Consider the following 24818-nt stretch of genomic DNA (forward strand, 5'->3'; position numbering starts at 1 on the left):
GAATCAACGATATTAAATTCTAAAGCATTTTTGGCCCTCCACCAACTACCACAGAAAAGAATTTTATAGAGTGCAAACATTTCCAACATTATTTTTACCACCCGGACATGCCAGCTTGTGGTACATTGCTAAAAGTTTCTCAATGAAACAAAATTATCCTCTAAAGAATGTTATTTAAAGATCTTTGGATATAAAATATATCAACCAGTCCTTAGCAAAGGAAATAATGCCTAGAAAATGTATGATTGGGGAGGAAATGGAAAGTTGGGAGGCCTATACTGGATTGTGTTTTATACCTATTTTCATGAAATATATTTACAGACTAGCAAAACTTGAACAATTGATAAAAATCGGTTTTTGTGTGTCGTTGGGATTCCCCAAGTTTAGAATTGGTTTGTATGTTTGCTTTGTGCATACAGCTCTTTGCTGTTTATTTATCACACACATTCACTCTTAGAATAGATACATATCACTTGATTTGTTATCTATTGTTTTCTTTTTGTGTATAGTGGGAGTGGGACTATATATATAGTTTCTATCTATAATAAAAAGGAAGAAAATACTTTATACAGAGGAGAAATGTATTACTGTTTCTTATTATCTGTAAGAGAAGAGAAGAAACAATATTCATCTCGAAGGAAGATACTTTTGTTGTAAAGCTTTAATCTAGTTGTAAATCAGAGATATGTAACACAAAAATATAAAGTGTGAGTGTAAAGAGGTTAAAAAAAAAAAAAGCATTTCCCCTTACACCTTTAAAAAAATTCCACAAAAGCAAGAAGGTGAAGCAAAAAGCATTATGAACTCCATTCTTGAAAAAGTAGTGAAAATTCCAGAGTTCTGAATCACAAAATAGGAAGGTGTTCTGGAAGTATTTCGGTCAAACACAAGATAAAGAAAAATAAAGTGCCTGCAGCTTTAAATCTTCAAAAATAAAACTCGGCAGAGGCAGCCCTCCCCTGCTGAGTGATCAAAATTGAGGTGCAAGGCCATTATCTCGTGACTGTGGGAGCTGGGAGCATGGCTGGTGACAGGAGCTACCCGGGCGTGGTTGGGTCACCAGGAAGGGGCATTAGAGACAAGGATGAGTGAGCAGCCACATTGGCAAGTCCTATTGCAGGAAGCAGTCTGTGAGGCCGGGAGAAGTGGGAAAGAAATTCTGTGCTGTGAGCAGCCATTAGCTTCCATTCATGTTGGGCTAGGACGAAGGAAAGGAGTAATGGCCAAAAAATAAAAACATTGTTCTGAAAACAGCAGAAGAGAAAGAGATACCTTCAGCCCAGGAGGAAAGTGAGAAAATAACTTGGAGTTTCACAGATACAAAAATGCAAATGCTTCAAATATGGGAATTAGTTCCATCTCACTCTTAAAAAGAATGCAAAGCAAGCAACATAGGGATACTTTCCACTTGTGTAATCAACAAAATTCCAAAATTGTGATAGCAAGCTGGGTGAGTGACAGTGAAGGGAAATAAACACCTTCCCATCCATGGCAGGCGGGAGTGCAGATTGGCGCCTGCTCTGGGGAGAGCCGTTGGCTCATCGCTCTCAACATGTGGAATGTGACCCAATAATGCCACTTCTAGGAAGTGTATTTTTTAACAAAAAATCTGAAAACAATCTAAATGTTCATAATATGCCGCTGGATAAATTATGGCACCATCATACTGGGGAATATTATGCAACTTTATAAAAGAACGAAGCAGATCTGTGCGTACTGATACATTGTCCGGTTCAAAATATGAGGTCCAGAAGGCCCTCCGCTGCCTCTTGCATATAAAACATGAATAAATAAATAAATATATGTTTTCTTGTATGTGTAGCGAACATGTCGGGAAGCTGGCAGCCGTGACTGCGTGTGAGGAGAGGAAAGTAGGTGAAAAAAGACTGAAACAGGAGGCATGCAAACCATTAGAAAGTGTGTGTGTGTGTATGTGTGTGTGAGCATGTGTATGCGCACGTGCACGCACATGTATATAAAGAAAAAAACATTGAAAGTTCCTACAAAGCATTTGCTGCAGTTCTTTCTGAATTGTAAGATTATAGGTGATTTTTCTATTCTTAGTAGTGTTTTGAGTTCACAAATATTCCACAGTTAAATAAAGTGCTTTTATTAAAAAAAAAAAAAACAGGATTTTTTCCCTTCTAAAATTCTCAACTATCTCCACCAAACAAAAATACCTGGTTTTTTCATTCATGAAAACACATCTTTTGCTTGCATGGATCTCTGGGTGGCCAGTTGGGTTGGAGCTGGAATGCCCAGCTCCCTGTGCCCAGGTGCCTGTGGGCAGTCCCGCCACCTCTGCGCCACAAAGCTGGGCAGCCCCCGCAGGCAGCCCGTGCTTTCTGCACCACGAAGCCCTGCAGGCCAGACCATTTGCACTTACTGTTTCTCTCAGGTAAAGGCCTCCCCCAAATGGTGCTGCTATGAGAATGAGGCTTGCAGCTATTTTGGTTGCATTCTTGGCTTTAAGAGACAGGTTTCCTGTTAATACTGTTTTGACTTAGATTGTTTGGGTCTCTCCAGCAGGAGACCAGATTTAGATCAAACACACAGGATCCTCCTGCTGAAACACGAAGAGCCTGGAACACCCAGGGAAGTCCAAGTCCCCATTTTTAGCGGGTGGGAAACGGGACCGGGGCACTTTCTCTGTGGCCCTGGGAGGCCCCGATGAAGAAAGGCCCGTCTTCCCGGAGCCGCACAAAACCAAGGCTGCTGGGCCCCCTGCAGACCAGGCCTGGACCAGGCCTAGGCGGCCCACACAGCTCTACTCCAAGCCCCAGCCCCATCAGGGCCTTGTGCGGAGCCTTCCTGGGGGCTGGGGAAGGCCTGCCACTGGTCCACCCCTATTTGAGCTGGGAACCAGGAAGCCTGAGAACATGGAACTGAAGAAACCACATGCAGGGTCTGTCGAGGCCCCTCTCAGACTCAGGCGACTGGGTAGAGGTCCCTTACAGGCAGGAAGGTGCTGATGAGGTGCCTGACCGCTTTGGGGCCAACACATCTCATTCTTACAGGTAAAAATGGGTGCCCCCACCATGGGAGGCGCTGAGCAGGCCGGCCTGCCCGGCCCAGGTCTGAGAAGGACCCACTGTGCACACACTGCTGGGAGGTGGCTCCTAGGCCAGCACGTCCTGAGCTGGCCCAGGCCTCTGGCAGGAAATGCCAAGCTGGTCCCAAGTTCCCAAGGCAGCTGAGTCTCTAGGTGAGAAACGCTCTTCTTTCCGCATGTGGGCTCCATGCTCCCTTCCTTGGGGAGTGGCTACAGCACCTGAGTTTTCACAGGAAAATTCCTTTCCACAGAGCCAGGCCTGAGAGCAGTGAGACCTCCCGTATGGGCTCGGAGCTTGGCTGCAACCAGCTGACACTTGGCTTCTGAGCAAGCCAGGCATATTGGTCTCCAAGGCTTTTCCCTCTGGATCTCCGCGTGCCTGTGGGCCTGGGAACGGGCAACTCCTTCCTAACAATCTTACATTCATTTGCGTGACGGTGGGAAGGCGCCTGTGCCGCCAGCCTGGGCCTCTCACCAAAGGCACAGCTTTCCGGCCCGGAGGCTGGCAGGTGCTGTACCCCAGCGATCAGCAAGGACCCGCGTGCAGCCCTATCTTCTGAGACCCGAGGAACCCGGCCAACGTGCCTTCTCCCCCTGCAGAAGAAAAGGCTTGACTTTTGGCAAAAGTCTTGACGATTACCTTTCACTGTAACAGTAATGAAAAACAAAACAACAAAAACATGTGTTAAAAACGAGCCAGCCGTTTTCCTAACAGTCCTGCATCACTGGGCCACTGTTCCAAAGGTCAGAGACATATCGAAGCTTCAGCTAAGCAAGGAGATAAGTATAGCAGGCTGAACAGAATGCAGATCCAGGGGAATGGTCCCCCGGCACACCCTATATAATAAAAGCATAGTATGCAAATTGTCCCCTCGACTGGGAGTTCGACCAGGGGGTGGGGCCGGCCGGGGGAAGGGAGTGAGTACCCAGCTGGCAGCCGCTAGGGACCCTACCAGTGCACATATTTTGTGCACTGGGCCTCTAGTACAGCGGTTCTCAACCTGTGGGTCGCGACCCCTTGGGGGGTTGAACGACCCTTTCACAGAGGTCGCCTAAGACCATCCTGCATATCAGATATTTACATTACGATTCATAACAGTAGCAAAAGTACAGTTATGAAGTAGCAACGAAAATAATTTTATGGTTGGGGGTCACCACAACATGAGGAACTGTATTAAAGGGTCTCAGCATTAGGAAGGTTGAGAACCACTGCTCTAGTATGTTCATAAAAATACCTTTTTATCTGAAATGACTAGGGCTTGACCTCTCTACACAGTGATGCCCCTTGAAGCTTCATGCAGCAAGTGATATACTTACAAGATGTTGACCCACCTCAGCACAAGAGTGGACCAGGTTGTCTAACGCCCACCAGTTCACCCCACTCCCTTTATCAGCACTGGCTCAGGGTTAGCGGTGGTCGTCGGCAGGGTCTGTGTCATAACGACTGCTCAGAACTCTGGTCAGCATCTGACCATCTTCTGACATCACAATGTGGGGAGAGAAAGCCTGGAACTTTTGCCACCAGGTGGAAAGCAGCTTAGGAATTAAGCCTACATTGGTGGGAATGCAAAACAGTGTAGCTGCTATGGAAAAGTCTGGCAGTTCCTCAAAAAATTAAACATGAGCCAGCAACTCCACCTCTGGGTGTATGTGCGAAGGAAATGACAGCAGGGACTCGAACAGATATATGCACACCAATGTTCATAGCAGCATTATTCATAATAACCAAGAGACAAAACCAACCCCATGTCCATCAGTGGATGAGTGAGTAAACAAAATGTGGTGTAGACATATAATGGAACAGTACTCAGCTTTAAGTAGGAAGGAATTTCTGATACATATTTCAACATGGGTGAACCTTGAGGACATTATGGTAAATGAAATAAGCCCATCATAAAAAGGCAAGTACTGTATGGCTCCACTTATATGAGGTTCCTATAGTAGGCTATGGAAACAGAAGTAGAATGGTGTTTGCCAGGGACAGCGGGGAGGGAGAAATGGGAAGTTATTGGTTAGTGGTACAGAGTTTCGGTTTTGCAAGATGAGAAGAGTTCTAGAGATGGATGGTGGTGACGGCTGAGCAACAATGTGAATGTACCTAATGCCACTGAATTCTGCACTCAAAAATGTTTAAGATGGTAGATTTTATGTTATGGGTACTTTATATATTTTTAAAAATTTTTAATTTAAAAATAACTAATCCCACATAGGACCAAGCTGAGAGAACAGCAGAGAAATAGACCTGGAGTCTCTTGATCAAGCTGGCCCTGAAGCTGTCATCTCACAAATGTCCATGGTGTTTAAGTCTGTTTGCTTTAGCTTTCTGATCCTAATGAACTGAGTTGTCCCTACTGCTGTCTTGTACGAAAGAACACATTAGCGTTAGCTTCCAGAAAACCAACCCAGGGGAGCTCCCAGGCAAGGCATTCTCTCTGTCATGTGAGGCAATGTAGTCATTAAAATGAGAAATCGTCCTGTGGATGACACATTGCAACCCCCAACCTTCAATATCTTAACCTCTGACTCACTGAATGTCATCTACCAGGTCAGGACCACCCCTCAACTATAGATCCTCACACAGAACCTCCAACATTGTATGCTCTGCTCCTGATATGGCTTTGAGTCTTAACGTTTAAGTGGAGCACAGTGTGTCAGATGGTGAGCCACAGTTCAAGAGCAGACCACAGGGAAATTTAAAACGAGAAACAGATCACTCAGATCCTGGAAGAAGTACCTGTATACCTGAGGGGCCACACAGAAAGGTGAAGGCAGGATGCAGGCAGCAGGCAGCAGACAGCAGGACCTGAAACACATGCATTTATTGGTGTCCACAGGTAGAGTGCTTTGGGGTTCCCAGACCAGAGCTAGACCGGTCAACTCAAACCGAAAGGGTGAGGTTTGGGGACAGTCCATAGGGGTCTCATCTAAGAGCACATAAGGCATAAAGGCCCTGGGAGGAAAGGAGACAGTTGCTCACAGGGCTGTTCAGGACGCCACATCAGAGACTTACATTCGCTGGTGGCTGCAGGCTGCTGTTAGAGCGTGTACTTGCACAAGGGGCCAGACTCAGTTTTAAATCCCAGCAGGCCACTTGGCCAACCAAAAGGGATGTCAAGGCAGCAACGCCATGAGGAAGCTTAGCTAAACTGTCAACAGCCCCTTTTTTATAATCTGCTATCCTTATGCTCTTCTCACTCCCTCATCCCACTCTATGGTCGTAAACTCTGGACTCCGCTTTCCAGCCTAAATGTCATGATGTAATAGATCAGTTAATAACTTCCCAAGTGCCTCGGTTATGCCTGACAGTCCGTTTTCCCTCTTGCTCTCTAAAGTGGCTTCTCCTTACACTGTCCTCAATACCCCAGGCACCTCCTCTCCACATGACATGTCTTTTTTTCCTGTATTCCCAAGTCATCTCTCGCTCACTCTTCCACACTCACTCTCATTTTCATCTTCTTTCCCACAATCTAGTAACATACTCAAGTCTTCCCATGTTTCCCATGGTGACATAAATACATGTCTCAACCTGCTATTCCCTTCTAGCTGCCACCTTATCACTCTCTTTCCCTTCACAATCAAGCAGCTCAAAATACTTGTCTGCATTCCTCGCCTCCACTTCCTAGCATTTCCAGACTACTACAGTCAGGCTTCCAGCCCCAGCCACTGTAATGAAAACATTCCGTGAAAAATGGCACGGGCCTCCTGCTTCTAAATCCAATGGATCCGTTTGCCAGTCACCCTCTTCCCTGAATTCCCTGGCACATTTGTTACTATCTCCTGGGTATTTCTTGCTCCCTTGGCTTCCGGGACGTTACTGCTTCTACCTCCCTGATATTCCTCCAAGGCTCCTTTGTCAAAGTCACTTTCTCTGTTTATGCTGGAGAGGTTGGAGTGCTCCCCAGCCCTGCCCACGGCCATCTTCTCTGTTCATCCCACATAGCCGTCCCAGTGATTTCATTCAAACCCGTGTGTGCAGAAAAGACTTGATCCAGCAGGTGTGGGATCTCCAAACCCTGCACATTCCAAAGGAAGGCCTAGCCCTTGCTTGCCTCCTGGAAGATCATCTCTAAGCCCTGGGAATACCCTACCTGATATGAGTGTCTACTTTTCTGGGACCTTGAGCTGTGTCACATAGTCTGTGCTAACAACGTGATGTGTGGGGGTGTTGAGCCACGCAGTCTCAGTTTGACCTCTGGAGAGGCTGGAGGCTGACTAGCTAAGGTCAGTCATGTGGGCATCCCATGCCTATGTGAACAAACCCCCAAAAATTCCCTGGGCAGCAAGTGGGGATAAGTGAGTGCCACCTGCACAAACACACTGGAGGAGACAACTAGAAGCTGTGGTTGGACTCTGCCCTCGCAGTTTGCCTCTGCTGGTTTTTGTCTCCTTTCATTATAATAATCCATAACCACGAGTATAACAGCTTTCTGAGTTCTGAATCCCTCTAGTGAATCATTAAGCCTGAGGGTGGTCTTGGGGATGCCCAACTCAAATCACCAAGCCCTCAAAAGTCATATGCTAATGATTCACGAATCCATATTTTTTCTGTATATCCCTCCTGAGCACCACTTCTACAGAGATATTATAACCAGATGTCTCAATAGTGCTACAAATTTAAATTATCCAAAATTTATCTCCTTGTATTCTGCTCCAAACTCATTTATCCTCATGCTTTGCCACACACCCAGTCAGCCATGTCTAGAATCTGGCAGCTATCTTACACTCCGGCTTCTCTCTCATCTCCAGGCCTAAGCCATGAGAGCTGCTCGCTGACATTTCCAGATCCTTTCCTGTTTTCCCTGCCTCCGCTGCCCTTGATGCAGGCCACCACCGTTTCATCTCTCTGGATGGGTCTCCCTCCACCCAGGCCACATGCTTCCAGTTATCCCCACGACAGACAAACTGAATATTTTCAAAGTGGAAAACCAGGATTCCAGTTAAGGAGGATGAAACAAATATTAAGGTATGATAGGTATACAAAAAGTATCTATATATATAAAAGCCCAGCAACCAGAATGTCAGAATGACCAGAACAACCAGAATGACTGTTGGCTATGGCATGCTCTGCAGCAGCCAACCAGCCTGATCTGGGCTCCAATCACTCACCACCCTGGCCCCAGATCGGCCCCCAAAACTCCGATCAGAGGGGGGGCTGGCTGGCCAACTGCCCACAGCCCCTCCCCCTGCCTGCCTGGCCCAATGAGCCCCTATCAGGGCAGGCCAGCCGGACCCCACCCGTGCATGAATTCGTTAACTGGGCCTCTACTGAATCTATAATAGTAAAGAGAAAGACCATTTGTGATATTTTAACAATTTTTTTTATTTTGTTCATCAGTTTATTCTGTTCATTAGATTCCACATATGAGATTATGTAATACTTGTCTGTCTCTGACTGGCTTATTTCGCTTAGCATAATACTCTCCAGGTCCCTCCATGATGTCTCAAAGGGTAAGAGATCCTTCACTTTTACTGCTGCATAGTATTCCACTGTGCAAATATACCACAGTTTTTTATCCACTCATCTACTGATAGGCACTTAGACTGTTTCTAGATCTTAGCTATTATAAATTGTGCTGCTATGAACAAAAGGGTGCATACATTCTTTCTGATTGGTGTTTCGGGCCCCCTAGGGTATATTCCTAGAAGTTGGGTCACTGGGTCAAATGGAAATTCCATATATATTTTTTGAGGAAACTCCATACTGTTTTCTATAATGGCTGCACCACTCTGCATTCCCACCAGCAGTGTCCTAGGGTTCCCCTTTCTACACATCCTTCCCAGCACTTGTCATCTGTTGATTTGTTGATGGTAGCCATTCTGACAGGTGTGAGGTGATATCTCATTGTCCTTTTAATGTGCATCTCTCTGATGATCAGTGACTTTGAGCATTTTTTCATGTCTGTTGGCCATCTGTCTGTCCACTTGGAGAAGTGTCTTTTTAGGTCCTTTGCCCATTTTTTAATTGGATTGTTTATCTTCCTTTTGTAAAGTTGTATGAGTTCCTTATATATTTTTTGATATCATTAACCCTTTATCAGATGTATCATTGCCAAATATGTTCTCCCATACAGTGGGCTCAATTTTCATTCTGTTGATGGTTTCTTTTGCTGTGCAGAAGCATTTTATTTTGATGTAGTCCCATTTATTTTCTCCTTAGTTTCCTTTGCCCTAAGAGATGTATCCGTAAACATATTACTACGAAAGATGTCTGAGATTTTGCTGCCTATGGTTTCTTCTAAGATTTTTATGGTTTCACAACCTACATTTAAGTCTTTTGTCCATTTTGAGTTTATTCTTGTGTATTCTTGAGTTTATTCTGTCAGTTAGTGATCTAGTTTCATTTTTTGCATGTATCTGTCCAATTCTCCCAACACCATTTATTGAAGAGACTATCTTGACTCCATTGTATATTTTTGCCTCCTTCATCAAATATTAATTGAGCATAATGGCTTGGGTTGATTTTTTGGGGGTTCTGTTGTGTTCCATTGATCTATTTCCTGTTCTTGTGCCAGGGCCAGGCTGTTTTGATTACAGTGGCTTTGTAGTATAACTTGATATCTGATATTTGATCCCTCCAACTTTGTTTTTCTTTCTCAAAATTGCCCAGACGACATGGCTCAGTGGTTGAGCATCGACCTATGAACCAGGAGGTCAGGGTTTGATTCCCAGTCAGGGAATATGCTGGGGTTGCAGGCTTGATCCCCAGTTTGGGGTGTTCAGGATGCAGCTAATCAATGACTTTCTCTCATCATTGATGTTTCTATCTCTCTCTCCCTCTACCTTCCTCTCTGAAATCAATAAAGATATTGTTTTTAAAAAAAACAGATTGTTGCTACTATTCTGGGTCTCTTTTTGGTTCCACACAAAATTTTGGAGTATTTGCTCTAGATCTGTGAAGTATGCCTTTGGTATTTGAAATAGGGATTGCCTTGAATCTGTAGATTGCTTTGGACATTTTAATTATGTTAATTATATCAATCCATGAACACAGTATATTCTTCCACTTGTTAATATCTTCCTCTATCTCTTTTTCCAACATCCCCATACTTTTCCAAGTACAATTACAAGCTTTATTGGATGAAGATGCATGTCAAACTCAAAAAAAACTTGCAGAAAGATTAAACGTTGCTCGGCAAACAATGTCCAATCGTTTACAAGCAATGGGAAAGATTTTAAAGGAAGGGAAATGGGTGCCACATCAACTGAACGAAAGACAAATGGAAAACCAAAAAGTCATTAGTAAAATGTTGCTTCAACGGCACAAAAGAAAGTCTTTTTTTATTGATTTTTTTTTCTTTTTTACAGAGAGGAAGGGAGAGAGATAGAGAGTTAGAAACATCGATGAGAGAGAAACATCGATCAGCTGCCTCCAGCACATCCCCTACTGGGGATGTGCCCGCAACCCAGGTACATGCCCTTGACCGGAATCGAACCTGGGACCTTTCAGTCCGCAGGCCGACGCTCTATCCACTGAGCCAAACCGGTTTCGGCAAGAAAGTCTTTTTTTTGCATCAAATTGTGACTGGCGATGAAAAGTCGATTTATTTTGAGAATCCCAAATGCACAAAATCATGGGTTGATTCAGTTTAATATCAACATAGACTTCAAGGCCAGATCACTTCGGAAAGAAGACAATGCTCTGCATTTGGTAGGATCAGGAAAGTGTGGTGTATTATGAGCTTCTAAAACCAAGTGAAACCGTTCATACTGATTGCTACTGACAACAAATAATCAATTTGAACCACGCTTTGATCGTAAAATGACCAGAATGTGCCAGAAGACACCACAAAATAATTTTGCTTCATGATGATGCACCATCACACACTTCAAAACCAGTTAAAGACACGTTAAAAGATCTTACCTGAGAAGTATTAACCCACCCACTGTATTCACCAGACCTTGCTCCTTCAGATTACCACTTGTTCTGATCAATGGCATACGCACTTTCTGAGCAGCACTTCAAAACATATAAAGAAGTGGAAAATTGGGTCTCTGAATGGTTTGCCTCAAAACAAGAAAAGTTCTATTGGGACGGTATCCACAAATTACCTGAAAGATGGGGGAAATGTGTAGCTAGCAATGAACATATTACTTTGAATAAAGCACTTTTGATGTTTCTCTTGAAATTATCAAGTTTTCTTTGATTACAAAATCCACATTATTAACCGGTACACCTCGTATGTTCTCAGCTTATCTGATTGCTGTGGCTAGCACTTCCAGTACTTTGTTGAATAAGAGTAGTGAAAACATCCCTGTCTTGTTCCTGTTCTTGGGGAAAATGGTTTTAGTTTTTGCCCATTGAGTGTGATGTTGCTGTAGGTTTGTCATATATGGCCTCTATTATGTTGAGATATGATCCCTCTATTACCATTTTGCTGAGAGTTTTTATCAAAAAAAGGGTGTTGGATTTTGTCAAATACTTTTTCTGCATCTATTGATATGATTATGTGATTTTTTATGTCTTTCAATTTGTTTATGTGATGGATCATGTTTATTGACTTGAGAATAATGTACCAGCCTTGCATCCCTGTAATAAATCCCATTTGGTCATGGTGTATGATCTTTTTAATATATTGCTGGATGCGATTTGCTAATATTTTGTTGAGAATTTTAGCATCTATGTTTATCAGGGATATTGACCTGTAATTCTCTTTCTTTGTAGTGTTTTTATCTGGTTTTGGAATTAGGATAATGCTGGCCTCATAAAAAGAGCTTGGAAGTGTTCCTTCCTCTTGGATTTTTTGGAATAGTTTGAGAGGACAGGTATTAGTTCTTCTTTGAAGATTTGGTAAATCTCCCCTCTGAAGTCATCTGGACCAGGGTTTTTGTTTGCTGGGAATTTTTGTATTTCAATTTCATCAGTTGTTATTGGCCTTTTCAGGTTTTCTGATTCTTTCTGATTCAGTTTTGGAAGATTGTATATTTTTTAGGAATTTGTCCATTTCACCCAGTTTGTTCGCATTTAGTTGTTCATAGTATTTTCTTACAATCCTTTGTATTTCTGTGGTGTCAGTTGTTTCTTCACCACTTTTGTTTCTGATTTTATTTGGGTCCTCTCTCTTTGTTTCTTGATGAGTCAGGCTAACAGTTAACCAATCTTGTTTATCTTTTTTTAGAAACAGCTCTTGGTTTCATTTATTTTTTTGTATTTTTTTAGCCTCCATGTCATTTATTTCTGCTCTAATCTTTATTATTTGCTTCCTTCTACTTACTTTGTGCTTTTCTTGTTCTCTTTCTAATTTTTTAAGTTGTTGGGGTAAATAGCTTATTATTAACTAGAGGCCCAGTACATGAAAATTTGTGCACTCAGGGGGTCCCTCAGCCTGGCCTGCACCCTCTTGCAGTTCAGGACCCCTTAGGGAATGTCCACCTGCCAGCTTAGGCCCACTCCCCTGCAGCCACCTCAGCAGAAGGCACAATGCCCGGACTTGGACCAGCCCACGCCACCGCCTCTCCCACCACCTCTGTGGAAGGGGGGGGGGTGGGTGCTGGGACCAGACCCACACCACCACCTCTGTGGAAGGGGGGGCGCTGGGACCTCCATGACTGGCCTGGCGGTGCAGGCTCACTGGCTCTGCCCTCGCCCACTGGTCTTCCGGAAGGTTTTCTGCTGTCTGGTCTAATTAACATATTAGCTCTTTATGATATAGGATTTTCCTTGTTTTTTGAGGTAGGCCTGTACTGTTATAAACTTCCTTCTCAGGACTGCTTTTGTTGTGTCCCATAGATTTTGGGTTGTTGTGTGTTTGTTTTCATTTTTCTCCAGGATGTTTTTTATTACCTCCTTGATCTCTTTGGTAACCCATTCATTGTTTAATAACATGCTATTTAGCCTCCACTTGTTTGAATGTTTTTAAGTGTTTTTACTGTAGTTGATTTCTAATTTCTTCCATTATGATATGAGAAGATGCTGGATATGATTTCAATTTTTTTGAACTTGTAGAGACTTGTTTTGTGTCCTAACATGTGGTCTGTCTTTGAGAATGACCCATGTGCACAGGTTTGGTGTGAAATGTTCTAAAAATGTCAATTAAATCCATTTGACCCAATGTGTCTTTTAGGGTCTCTGTTTCCTTGCTAAGTTTTGTCTGGAAGATCTATCCAGTGAAGTCAGAGGGGTATTAAAGTCCCCTACTATGACTGTATTGCTGTTGATCTCTCCCTTAAAATCCTCTAGAAGTATTTTTATATATTTTGGTGGTCCTGTATTGGGTGCATATTTGTTTGCCAGGGTTATATCCTCTTGTTGAATCTATCCCTTTAGTGTTATGTAGTGACCTTTGTTGTCTCTTGTGATGGCCTTCATTTTGAAGTCTATTTTGACACATATGACTATTGCTAACCCAGCTTTTTTTTTTTCGTTTCCATTTGCATGGACATTTTATTCCCATTTCTTCACTCTCATGCTGTGTGAGTCTTTTGTTCTGAGGTGGGTCTCTTGTAGACAGCACATAGTTGGGTCATGTGTTTGTATCCATTCAGCTACCCTATATCTTTTGGAGCATTTAATCCATTTGCATTTAAGGTTATTATTGATAGGTACTTATTTATTGCCATTTTAATTCTTTATGCCTAGGTTTCTCTCTATTTCTTCTTCTCATTACAGCAGTCCCTTTAGCATTTCTTATAATGCTGGTTTGGTGGTGATAAACTCTTTTAGCCTTTTCTATCTGGGAAGGTTATTATTTTACCATCTATTTTGAATGATGGCCTTGCTAATCTTGGTTTCAGATCCTTGCTTTTCATTACTTTGAATACTTCATGCCATTCCCTTCTTATTTGTAGAGTTTCTGATGAGATATAGGTGTCAGCCTTATGGGAACATCTTTGTAGGTAACAAATTGCTTTTCTCTTGCTGCCTTTAAGATTCTTTGTCTTTAATTTTTGGCATTTTAATTATGATGTCTCAGAATGTGAGTCTGTTTGGGTTCTTGTTTGTGACTCTGTGCGCCTCTTGAACCTGTACGACTTTTTCCTTCACCAGGTCAGGGTTTTCTGACATTATTTCTTCAAACATGTTCTCTACCCCTTGCCCACTTTCTTCCCCTCTGGCTCTCCTATTATGTGAATATTTTTACATTTCATGTTGTCCCACAGCTCCCTTAAGCTGTCCTCTAGTTTTTTATTTATTTTTTTGTTTTTGGTTCTCTGATTGAGTGATTTTTTCTACCCTGTCTTCTAATTCACTAATCCGATCCTCAGCTTTCCCTGATCTGCTGTGTATTCCTTCCACTGCATTCTTTATTAGTGCTATTTCATTCTTCATAGTTACTATGCCTTTTCTCATGCTGTGAGCATCTTTGTCATCATTATTCTGAACTCTATGTTTGATAAATTTCTTATCTCCATTTCATTTAGTTCTTCTTCTGGAGAATTCGCTTGTTCTTTCATTTCAATTCGCTTGTTTTTTTGTCTCCTCATTTTAGCTGCCTGTTTGGGTTTGTGTGTGTGTATTAGGTAGGTCTGCTACAAGTCCAATCTCTAGTGCAGGGCAATGTTAAATGCTGTTTGTGACTGGCACCCTGTTTGAGGCTATCAGCAATCCACAGCTTGTGGCTCCCTCTTCTTGGGCTGGGTGCCTTTGGAAAGGACCAAGATAGGCACCAGGGTCTTCTTTTCCTAGCCCTAGGCCCCAAATTAGACCAGGTAAACTCAAAGCCTCCAGAGACCAGCCTCTGCCTGCAGTCCCACTGACACTTAGTTTTGATTAGCCTCAGGCTATTGACCACAGAGTAGGGCAACAGATCTTCCAACAGGGTGAGGCAACTGCCTTCCCCCAGGCAAAAACTGCCTGGACAGCAAAGATTCACCAGAGAAAGATGTCCTCTGTAGTGTGAGGCATGACTCAGCACAGGAAACCAGGATGGCTGCCCTCTAAGCTCTAACCCCAGAGCCCCCACACCTGGCTTCTGCTCACACAGTTCCAGTCCACTCTGCCCTCCCTCTGCCAGGGCCCCAGGTGAGTGGCTATACACAAAATTTTGTGTCGGCCCTTTAAGAGGGTTCCTGCATTTCCAGCCATCTCTTTCTGGCAGACAGTAACACTGCTGCTTTTTGCAGCCAGATATCATGTGGGAACCTTTCTCAGTTTTGCTGCTCTGAGCTGGAGAGCACAGCTTGGGGATTCGACCCCAGAATTCTCAGTGGGAACCCCGCACAGCTGAGATATCCCTCCAGAACTTCAGCTGCTCTCTGTGCGAGTCGGCCAGCCCTTTCGTGCTTCTGCCCTTCTTACTAGTCTCTATGCAGTCCCCTTTTTTCCTTCCTTTGTTATCAAGGCTCTCTCCAGCTAGTCTTCAGTTGATTTTTCAGGTTGGTTTTTCTGTGTTTTTGTTATATTTCCAGTTTGATCCTGGGAGTGTGTCTGTGTAGCTTCCACTTACTCCACTGCCATTTTGGCATCTCTCAACAATTTTTAGAGAGTTGGTTAACAGATCAATCAGAATGAAAAAACACCCCATTGCACAACCCCCAGAGAAGCTTTGGATTTGAATCTTTTGACAAGAGTTGATAGGGCGTTTATTGATAGAAATTGAACTTGAGACCACTGCTGTGGCACTGAGGCTGCAGATTCAACTTCTTATTCAGGGATCTGGGGAATCTATGCCAAGTTTCTGGTTTCCTACTCTTCGACCTTGAAGTGAAACTTGCTCACTGACAATCTCCTGTTACAAATTAAGAACATCCATTCATATTATCCTCATCAAGAGAAAATTCCACCTACATTGACAGCAGTATGAAAATCTCTATCAACTACCAACACCATGCAACTAAGTCCCTCATTCCTAAATATGTACTATTTGACTTGTTACCATGGCAATATGTTCATTTTTAAGATTAATATATTGCTGTGAAATATTGCTGTGAAATTGGCTTTGGTATTTTCCATCCTTCAATGGCTCCCCATGGCCTATGAGATAAAATTTTGACTCCTTTCTTGGCACCAAAAACCTCCTACTCCAGATCATTTTCTCATCGAGCCCTACTAGAACTTTACATTCCATATATACTAATGATGTGGCAATTTTGTGTTTCTTGGCTTTTATTTAATATGCTATTCCCTCTACTCAGAATGCACTTTTCTTTGGACAAACACTAACATGTCTCAAATTTCAACTGAAGTGTTTAGTGACAATACCCTCTCCCAAAACCATGTAATGTCAGTCCCCTCCACACACATTTTTGTCAATGTTCCTATGATATTTAACTGTGCTTATAAATTTACCTGTCTGTATTTTGTGCTTATTACAGGCCTAGAATATGGGAAGACCTTAAATCCTGATGAATTAGTGAGTAAATGGCATTTAGAAATAGTCATCATTCACTGTGGGTCTGATATTGGCTCCATGTGTTGTCATACATAAATAACGGTTATCTATGAGTAAAAAGGAAACAATAGCACTAGCTACATTGTAGGATTTTTATTAAGATAATAACAGAGAAAATGTATTAAACACCAATGATGCCAAATACTATCCAAGATACTTTATACATTTCTAGAATGTATTTTCATAACAACATTGCAAGATTAATGCTATATTATAAGCATAACCAATGGACATAAGACACTGGGTGATAGGGGAGGCTAGGGGACTGTCTAGGGCGGGGGGATAAAATGGATACATATGTAATACCCTTTGTAATACTTTAAGCAATAAAAAAAAATAAAAAAAATAAAAAAAAAGATTAATGCTATTATCTCCATTTTATAGTTGATGAAATTAACATTTAAAAATTAAATGAAATAGCCATTTTAGCATCTAGCAGACTTTCTGGTATATTATGAGCCCTCGGTAGATGTTGGCTCCCTTTCCTATTCCACTTCTCTCAACTTTAAGACATTGGGATAAGATAATGGGAGAAAGAAATAAGGTATAAACTTTGCTGAGGAAACCATATAACTGGGAGCTAACTTTTTAAGTGATCTCTCAGACCAATGCAGGAATCATGGCTGTATGGTGCAGTGATTTCTCCTGAATCAGTTCACTTTGGCTCAGATTAAAAGATTCATTCTACCTCTCAGATAAGCCCTAAAATATAACCTCTCAGTAGAGGTTGTTCCAGTTCTGTTATAACCTGGTAAGAAAAAATTTTGATGCCAATGTTGTTAGTTAAATTGTAGTAATAATAACAGTTACAGTAGTAATCGTACAGCAGCAACTGGAGGAGGAGGATGTGATATTAATTGATGATTACTAATTGCCAGGCACTTTACATTAAGTACCACATTGCTATTATTATCTACACTAGAGGCCCGGTGCACAAAAATTTGTGCACTGGTGGGGGGGGGGGTGTCCCTCAGCCCGGCCTGTGCCCTCTCACAGTCTGGGACCCCTCGGGAGATAACGACCTGCTGGCTTAGGCCTGCTCCCAGATGGCAGAGGGAAAGCCCAATCCCTAGGTGCAGCCCCTGGTCGGGCTCAGAGCAGGGCCAATTGGGGAGTTGGGGCGCCGCCCCCTGTCATGCACAGAGCAGGGCAGATCGGGAGGTTGCGATGCCACCCTCAGTCACGCTCAGGGTAGGGCCGATTGGGGGGTTGGGGCACCGCCCCCTGTCACACTCAAGGCAGGGTCGATGGGGAGGTTGCAGTGCCACCCCCTGTCACGCACAGAGCAGGGCCCATCAGGGGGGTTGGGGCACCGCCCCCTGTCACGCACAGAGCAGGGCCAATCAGGGGGTTGGGGCACCGCAGCCTGTCACACACAGAGCCGCAGGGCAATCAGGAGGTTGGGGAGCTCCCCCCCTATCAGGCAAAGAGCAGGGCTGATCAGGGGGTTGGGGCACCTTCCCCTGTCACTAACGGAGCAGGGCGGATAGGGAGGTTGTGGCCCCATCCCCTGTCACACACAGAGCCGCAGGGCGGATAGGGAGGTTGTGGCCCCATCCCCTGTCACACACAGAGCCGCAGGGCGATCAGGGGGTTTGGGCGCTGATCCCGGTGCCGGGAGGCCTCTCGGCTCCGCTGATCCTGGTGCTGGGAGGCATATTACACTTTTACTATATAGGATAGAGGCCTGGTGCACGGGTGGGGGCCGGCTGGTTTGCCCTGAAGGGTGTCCTGGATCAGGGTGGGGGTCCCCACTGGGGTTCCTGGCCAGCCTGGATGAGGGGATGATGGCTGTTTGCAGCTGGTCACACCCCCTTCAGGGTGGGGGTCCCCACTGGGGTGCCTGGCCAGTCTGGGTGAGGGGCTGAGGGCTGTTTTCAGGCTGGTGGGTGACTGAAGCTCCTAACTGCTCCTTTTTTTTCTTTTTCTTTTTTTATTCTGGGCCAGCTTTAGCTCTGAGGCTTGGCTCCAGCTCTGAGGCCTCGGCTGCTGAAAGCAGGTATCTGGTTTGTTTGGGTTCTATAATTGAAACACTGTTTCAACTCCAGCTCTGAGATCCCGGCTGGCTGAAAGCAGGTTTCTGGGGTTTTGTTTAGCTTCTATATTTGTAACAATGTTTCAAACTGCAAGCTCAGAGGCCGGCTGCGGCAGGCGGGGAATGTTGGAGTCCTTCGTCACTGAAGCAAGCAAGCCTCATGTTAGTTTCAAGCTGCCTGGCTGACGGCCGCCATCTTGGCTGGCAGTTAATTTGCATATCGCCCTGATTAGCCAATGGGAAGGGTAGCGGACGTACGGCTAATTACCATGTTTCTCTTTTATTAGACAGGATGTTGCAGGTGGACTTCTATATTTTACAAAGACAGAGTAACAATGGTCCTGGTTACCCTCTTGTTTTAGCAAAAAGAAATGGGGAAAATATGCCCTGGCCAGTGTGGTTCAGGTGGTTGAGCATCATCCCATACACCAAAAGTTTGTCAGTTCGATTCCAACTTGGGGCGCGTGCCCAGGTTGGGTTTGATCCCCCAGTGGGCTGTGTGCAAGAGGGAGCCAGTTGATGTTCTGCTCTCACATTGATGTTTTTCTCTGTGTGTTCTTCTCCCTTCCTCTCTCTCTAAAAATGAATAAAAATATTTTTACATGGAAAAAATAATGAAACAATGGTTTTCAAGATACTTTGAACATGCAATAGATGAGTGATCTCTGAAAGACATGAAACAAATGAGGCGACTCCTGTTAATGCTTCAGCTTACTGGTAGCCTCTTCAGTCACAGGGCAGGGAGAGAAATATTGGAGTAATCCAGGACTCCTTAAATTGAGATGACAAAGTTGAGTGTATTAAGCCGCTTAGACTTTGCAAGATAGCGTACTAGATAGGTAAGAGCTTCACAGAGAACTATAGAGATCTGCCAACTACAGAGAATCTCCCTTCAATATTCAGCACACACATGTATGGAAACTAACCCAAGGCTAGAAAAATGATTAGAGAAACTAGTATCTGGTGTTCACATGCTGTGGTTCTCAACCTTCCTAATGCCATGACACTTTAATACAGTTCCTCATGTTGTGGTGACCCCCAACCATAAAATTATTTTCGTTGCTACTTCATAACTGTAATTTTGCTACTGTTATAAATCATAATGTAAATATCTGATATGCAGGATGTATTTTCATTGTTCGTGACCCACAGGTTGAGAACCACTGAAGGGCCAGGTATAGTGCCTTTTCCCACCACACACACTCAAAAATCCTGCAATACAAGAACAATTGGGTAGATTACTAACAGGTTCTTGCCTTGATAGAGAGGAATGCTTAGTCCGAGATTACTGTTCCAGGCCCACCTAACAAACCTTACTATCAAGACCCAAAAGTATAAGACCGTTTCCAAGAAAGCTTAAATGCATCCCACAACAAAGCTCAAGAATACTTATAGAAATACAATCATACCCAGCACCCGACAGGCAAAAATTACAATGCTGTCAATCAAATTTACCACTGGGTAAAGGACCAGAACCCATAATTAAAAGAAAAATAGGCAAGCAATGCTGACTCAGAAAAGACAAAGATGTTAGAATAAGTAAGTAAGAACACTAAACAGTTATTATAAAAGTATCATATATTTTTAAAAATTAGTCACATAATATAGAGGCAAACTAAACTTAGATGAAACTACAAAGTGTGGCATTAAAAAATATATACTAAATGGGATTAACAACAAATAAGACACTGCAGATGAAAATATTAGTGAACCTGAAATATAGAAACTATTGAAAATAAATGAGAGAAAGAAAATGATACAAAAAATGAAATGACTAAAGAAAGCATACTTAAATAATGATGCAAGGAACATAAGGGTGTATCTAATGGCCAAGATTTGGAAGCATCCCATGTAGATGAGTGAAGTAAATGCATAAATAAAAAAGCTGTGATATATTTACACAATGGAATATTACTCAGCTGTAAAAAAGGAAATCTTACCTTTTGTATCAACATGGTTAGACCTGGAGAGTATTATGCTAAGTAAAATAAGCCAGTCAGAGAAAGACAAGTACTATGTGATTTCACTTATATTTGGAATCTAATGAACAAAATAAACTAACAAAAAAAAACTGGAGACAGATTCATGGAATCAGAGAACAGACTGACAGCTGTCAGAGGGGAGGGTGTTGGGAACTGGGTCAGAAGGGTGAAGGGATTAAGCAAAGAAAAAAATGAAAGACTCGAGGACACAGAAAAGGATGGTGATTGCCAGAAAGATGGGGGTTGGGGAGAGGTAGAAGAAGGTAAAGGGGCATAAATGGTGATGGAAGGAGATCTGACTTGGGGTGGTAAACACAATACAATATACAGGTGATGGATTGTAGAATTGTATGCCTGAAAACTATATAATTTTATTAACCAATGTCACCCCAATAAATTTAATTTTTTAAAAGTTTTAGAGAAGAAAAAGTAAAAATGAATGGCACAAAATTTTCCAAATTTGATCAAAACTATAAACCCACAGATCGAAGAAGCTCAACAAACCCCACAAGCTTGATAAACAAGAAAAACTACACCAAGGCACATCATAATTAAATTGCTAAAAACCAGTGATAAAAAGACAATCTTTTTTAAAAATATAGTAAAAAGACATTATTAGGATTACAGCAGATTTCTTGTCTGAGACAATGCAACATCTTTAAAATATTAGAAAAAAAGATTTGCAACAAAAAGAAACCAAAAGAAAATCCAACTAAGGCAGAGTTCCATCAATTTTAGGAAGCCTGGATATTTAATTGTAGGTTTAAAGTTACTCCAAAAATGAATTTAGTCAACATCATACATAAATATAAATTTCAGTTCGGTGAAAGATAAAAAGGTCAAACTAGAGTTTTATACCAAGCTAAAAATATTTTTTTCTTCTTTTTTAAAAAAAAAAATCTTTATTGTTCAGATTATTACAGTTGTTCCTCTTTTTTCCACCCATAGCTCCCCTCCACCCAGTTCCCACCCCACCCTCTGCCCTTACCCCCCCCCACCCCCACTGTCCTGATACATATGTGTACGATTTTTGTCCAGTCTCTTCCAGCACCCACACACCCCTTTCCCCCCAGGAATTGTCAGTCCACTCCCTTTCTATGCCCCTGATTCTATTATATTCACCAGTTTATTCTGTTCATCAGATTTTTTATTCACTTAATTTTTAGATTCACTTGTTGACATATATGTATTTGTTGTTCATAATTTTTATCTTTACCTTTTTCTTCTTCCTCCTCTTCTTAAAGAATATCTTTCAGCATTTCATATAATACTGGTTTGGTGGTGATGAACTCCTTTAGCTTTTTCTTATCTGTGACGCTCTTTATCTGACCTTCAATTCTGAATGCTAGCTTTGCTGGGTAGACTAATCTTGGTTGTAGGTTCTTGCTATTCATCACTTTGAATATTTCTTTGCCGGAAACCATTCATTGTCTTCACTAGCTGAGTTTAGACAGAGACCCCTCAAAAGCTAGTAACCTTTGAAGTTCTAGCAAAGGTCAGTACTGTGCACCACCCAGTTAATCTAGATAATGATAGCTGAAGCAACCTCCCTACCTTTAATCATGTAAACTGCCTAAGGGTGATGTTATGACCTAATCTGTGTGTCATTGAAACCTCCTTAACCTAGGGCTACCCCAAACAAACCACCTTACCTTCGGGCTACCCCAGACAGACCTCCTTACCCTAAGGCTACCCCGACCTCAATAAAAGATCAGAGCGGCCTGAGCTTAGGTGGAAGTCCTTCGGGACTTGCCCGCCTGGTCCCCCAATATTGCAAAATTATCTCGTGTCTTTTTCTCTCATTTGTGTGCGGCTCCTCTTTCAGATACCAAACCCTACTCCACGCAGAACGTGGAGGGAGTCATACTCGACATCTCTTGCCACTGCCTTCTGGCCTGCAAAGTTTCTGTTGAGAAATCAGCTGAGAATCCTATGGGTACTCCCTTATAAGTAACTAGCTGTTTTTCTCTTGCTGCTTTTAAGATTATCTCTTAGTCTTTTGCTCTTGGCATTTTAATTATGATGTGTCTTGGTGTGGTCCTCTTTGGATTCCTTTTGTTTGGGGTTCTCTGTGCTTCCTGGACTTGTAAGTCTATTTCTTTCACCAGGTAGGGGAAGTTTTCTGTCATTATTTCTCCAAATAGATTTTCAATATCTTTCTTTCTCTCTTCTTCTGGCACCCCCATAATTTGGATGTTGGTAGGCTTGAAGCTGTCCCAGAGGCTCCTTACACTATCTTCATATTTTTGGAATCATTTTTCTTTTTGCTTTCCCGGTTGGGTGTTTTTTACTTCTTCATACTTCAAATCTTTGACTTGATTCTTGCGATCCTCTTGTCTGCTGTTGGATCTCTATATAATATTCTTTATTTTAGTCAGTGTATGCTTAATTTCTAGTTGGTCCTTTTTCATATCCTAGAGGATCTCACTAGACTTATTGAGGGTCTTACTAAATTTATTGGCAGTTTCTAGAAAATTCTTGAAAAACCTTAAAAGTGTGGTTTTGAACTCTATATCCAGTCGTTTGCTTTCCTCCATTTCTGTCATTTGTGACCTGTTTCTTTGTCTCCGCATTTTGGCTGCTTTCCTGTGTTGATAGAGTGGTTCTCTGTGCTAGGTGTCCTATAGAGCCCAGTGGCTCAGCTGCCCCAATTACCTGAGGTGGACACTCTTGGTGCACCCCTTTGTGGGCTGTGTGCACAGTCTTGTTGTAGTTAAGCCTTGATTGTAGTTGGTATCACTGGGAGGAATTGACCTCCAGCCCAATTGGCTGTGAGATTCAGCTGTGTCTACGGTGGGAGAACTTCTGTTCTGGAGACAGCCTTATGGGGCAAGACTTGTTTCAGTGGGGCTTTGGTGCTCACTGAGTCTGCCCCTTAAATGTGTCCCTTACGGATCTGAGGAGTTGTAATCTGGATGGTCCCACTCTGACTACTGGGTACACTGACACTTGGATCTCTAAGGAGGTGCTAATTTAGCCTCTGCATGAGGCTACCTAGCAGGAGGTATGGAATGATTTTCAGATTCCTCTTCTTTGTTTAGGATTTGGAGGTGCCCAAATGAGGCCCAGCTGTGAAGCAGTGCAAGCTGCTGTGGGGCCTTAGGCCTTCTTTTGGATTATCTGGGTCTCTCTGACCCAGCTGCAGTTTGTTAGGTAATTTTAGATTGCAAAGGGCCAGGTCATTCATATGCAAAAGCCTCTGCGCACAGCTTGGGTGGGACGGGGTCTCAGGGAATCAACAGGGCGAAGCAAACAGCTATGGCTGATCCTCAGCCCTGCCTTAAGAGGTCCCGGGTCTCTGTGGCCCACGGTAATTGCTGCAAGCCCCTCTGAGAGAAAGCCGCCCTCGAGTTCTGCCTGCTGACAGACAGTCCAGTTTCTCCCCGTATGAGTCTGGGTCCCCAGAGACTCGCCTGGAACTGGAGTCAGGGCCGTCAGGAGCTTGTGTCTCCCTCCCAATTGGAAGAGACAATTGTGTCCTCAGTTGCCAGCCCTTTCTGTGTGCTCCTCTGTACCTCTGCACTTTACTTCCGCACCTCCTCTGAGTCTCAGTGTCCTTTTCTCTTCTAGTTGTAGATTTTCCACTCAGCCAGCCTTCCTGTGGTTCTGGATGATGTCCATTTTGTCTTTTAGTTGTATTTTTGAAGTGGTTGTGTGAGGCAGCAATTTCAGCTGTTTACCTATGCCACCATCTTGGTTTCTTCCTTTTTTAAAATATTTTTTATTGATTTCTAGAGAGAGGAAGGCAGAGAGAGAGAGAGAGAGAGAGAAGAGAAACATCAATGTCAGAGCAAAGCATTGATTGGCTACCTCTTGCATGCCCCCCTACTGGGAATGAAGCCTGGGCATGGGCCCTGACCAGGAATCAAACCAGCAATCTTTTTTTTTTAATATATTTTTTATTGACTTCAGAGAGGAAAGAAGGAGAGAAAGATAGAAACATCATGATGAGAATCATTGATCAGCTGCCTCCTGCACTCCCCCTCCTCAGGATAGGGCCTACAACCTGGGCACGTGCCTCTGACTGGAATCATACCCAGGATCCTTCAATCCCCAGGCCAACACTCTATCCACTGAGCCAAACCAGGTAGACAAACCAGCAACCTTTTGGTTCCCAGGACAATGCCCAACCAACTGAACCATACCATCCAGGGCACAAAAATATTTTTTAAAATAAAGACTTTTCAGAAGAAAAAAGCTAAAAGAATTCGCCACCAGGCCTGCACTATAAGAAATTTAAGGAAAGTCCAGAAGGAATTTGACACCATATGGATATCTGGATCTACCCAAAGGAATGAAGAAGATCAGAAATTATAACTACATAAGTAAGTATATACAATTTTGTTCTTATTAATAAAAATAATAACAATGTTGTATGAGGTTAATAACATATGTAGAAGTAAAATGTGTGATGACAATGA

The sequence above is a fragment of the Myotis daubentonii genome, chromosome 13 (genome assembly GCF_963259705.1).
Source record: "Myotis daubentonii chromosome 13, mMyoDau2.1, whole genome shotgun sequence".
NCBI classification, from domain to species: Eukaryota; Metazoa; Chordata; class Mammalia; order Chiroptera; family Vespertilionidae; genus Myotis; species Myotis daubentonii.